This window comes from Coturnix japonica, chromosome 25 (genome assembly GCF_001577835.2).
Source record: "Coturnix japonica isolate 7356 chromosome 25, Coturnix japonica 2.1, whole genome shotgun sequence".
NCBI lineage: Eukaryota > Metazoa > Chordata > Aves > Galliformes > Phasianidae > Coturnix > Coturnix japonica.
Window position 1 is genome coordinate 483,867 of NC_029540.1, and position 2,485 is coordinate 486,351.

At 56.7% G+C, this 2,485-nt stretch overlaps 1 protein-coding gene across 10 annotated transcripts in view; it reads left to right on the top strand.

Moving 5' to 3' along the window:
• The first annotated feature begins 2,070 nt into the window (after positions 1-2,070).
• The window catches only part of MEF2D (myocyte enhancer factor 2D), a 46,996-nt gene continuing 46,581 nt past the window's right edge, over positions 2,071-2,485 (top strand). For 6 of the 10 annotated variants that reach the window (XM_015884391.2, XM_015884403.2, XM_015884404.2 and 3 more), the window contains exon 1: positions 2,079-2,371. The gene's annotated coding sequence lies outside the window, so the exon portion shown is untranslated. Of the gene's footprint in view, positions 2,372-2,485 lie in introns of all 10 variants that reach the window. The other 4 variants (XM_015884402.2, XM_032449181.1, XM_015884405.2 and 1 more) reach the window with 3 other exon arrangements.

Sequence of the window (2,485 nt, forward strand, 5' to 3'; positions counted from 1 at the left end):
ACTGGGGGACACCCATGCATTGCTGCAGCCTGGGGGACAGCCATGCATTGCTGCTGCCCGGGAGGGGACCCATGCATTGCTGCAGCCTGGGGGATAGCCATGCATTGCTGCACACTGGGGGACACCCATGCATTGCTGCAGCCTGGGGGGACCCATGCATTGCTGCAGCCTGGGGGGACAGCCATGCATTGCTGCAGCCTGGGGGACACCCACATCCCCCCTTCCTTGCTTCAGGCTCTGCAGCATCCCATGCATCTGCAACACCCCATCCTACAGCTGCATGGACACTGCAAACCCAAATGCACCCAAGTCACCACGCTGCAGCCACCAGAGCTGAGCAGGAAAGGAGCAAACAATTGATTTCCAGATTTTTGGGGTTATTCTAATCCTTTTCCAGCCCTTACACAGGGTGTAGGTTGGCCGTGTGTGTGTTGCAGACCCAGGAGCCCTCCCCTCCTACCCGCTGGCACAGAGCAAGGGAAAGCAGTTTCCACTGCAGCAGCTGCACGGAGCCATCAGTGCAGGGTGGGAAGGGAGTTACTCAGCACTTGGTTCCCAAGAGAAAAACACACACACACACACACACACACATATACAAAAGCAGCTCGAATATGACTTTCCATAAGGCTTTGGGGTTGGTAGCAATGTCCTCTTCTTCTCGGTCTCCATCAATATCCTTCTTGCTTTCCTATTTGTGGATCAGTTTTAGAGCTGGGCTGGATCCCAAGTGTTTGGATGTTTTGATTTCTTGGATTGGAAAACAAACTCTGGAGAATCCTTGAGGAAAGGCTGCAAACAGCTCCGGGTTTGGGGATGACTAATCCCAATCGTTGCCGAATCCAACGGGGGGCCCTAAAAATAGCTTCATTTCTAACAATAAATAGCAGAAAGTCGCTCGATGACAACAAACAGCCCCAAAAAAGCCAAGTGAGAGCATGGAGGGGTCCATTGGAAATGGGGGGGGGGGGGAAGGAGGCAGCAGGAAGGCAGAGGGGTGGGAAGGGTGAGGGTGCAACACAGTTGTGTATGGTGGTGTCCATATCTGCACTTGTTTTGTTCCAATTTAGGGGCAGCATGAGATGCAATGGATCACAGTTTGCATGTGAGCAACCTCACTGCTTCACAGCTGGGTTTGGAGCATGCAAGTAAAGCTGCAAGGCCATGCATTGCTGTATAGCATCACCTTGCTATGGCCATATTAGCTCTCCCCCCCCCCCCCCATTGGGACTCTCAGTCCATAGCAAAGATGGGGCCATCCCCACCCTGAGCTGCATTTCTCAGCTTCACCCCCCTGCAGCACGGCCCCGTGTTACATAACTCACTGCTGCCTTTCCCCCTCCCACACCCAGTGCATTGCAAAACCTCCCATCCATCCACCCATATCCCCCCCCCCAATTCAATGCCACTCGTCCCCCTTGGCTGGGTGGGTGTGGGGTGAAGTGTTGGGACCCCACAGCATCAGCAGCACTGCTGGCATCCCATGGCTGTGACACCCAGGGGGTAGTGGGGGAGATGGGGGGGGTCTGTGGGTGAGGGTGAATAGGGCAGCTGGGGAGGGGTCTGTGGGTGGGGGTCTGTGGGTGATGGTGAATGGGGCAGATGGGGGGGGGTCTATGGGTGATGTTGAATGGGGCAGCTGGGGGGGGGTCTGTGTGTGAGGGTGAATGGGGCAGATGGGGGAGGGTCTGTGGGTGATGTTGAATAGACACCCACCACCATACGAGCATCCTTAGGACAGCGAAGCCCCCAGCCCACATTACCCACACTGAACCCCAACCCATCACACACAGCACTTCCATCCCACGCTTTGGATGCACCTGCTGACCCCATTTACACCCCAATACCCAACAGCATCGATTCCTTCTGGCCCCTATTACAGTCTGGGGTACAACATCCCAATCACGACATGGACCCCCAGATCTGGGCACCTTCCAGACCCACACAGTGGGGCACACACCTTCCATACCCACACATTGGGGCCAAGCCGAACCCATAGCATCACATAACACCTAGTGGGGAAGGGGAGGGGGGTCGATATTAAAAGGGGGGTGGTCGCACCTCCTCCTCTCATCCCATCTCCCACCAACCACCTCCCTCCGATCTCCCCGTCCCATATCGGCGTTAGGAGGAGCTCGGGGCCATCCGTTCTCATTCGGGCCGTACCCAAAACCTCCTTCCCCCCCTTTTTTTTTCTCTTCGTTTCCTCCACGTCGCAGCGGCCATTGGTTCCTGTCGGCGCCGCGTCCTGACGCTGGGGCTGGGGTTGGGGCTGGGCCGGCCCCGGAGATGGTCGCTCTCTACCGGCAGCGCCGCATCCCCCGTAGGAGGCTCCGTGAAGACCCCCCCCCCACCTCGTTCCTTTCCTCCCCAGGTGGGTCCCAGCTTTATATTTATTTGGGTTCCCCCCCCCCTTTTTTTTTCCCCCCCTTCTCCCAAGCTGCTTTTTAGCTTTCCCTTCCCATCCATATCCCACCCATATCCATCC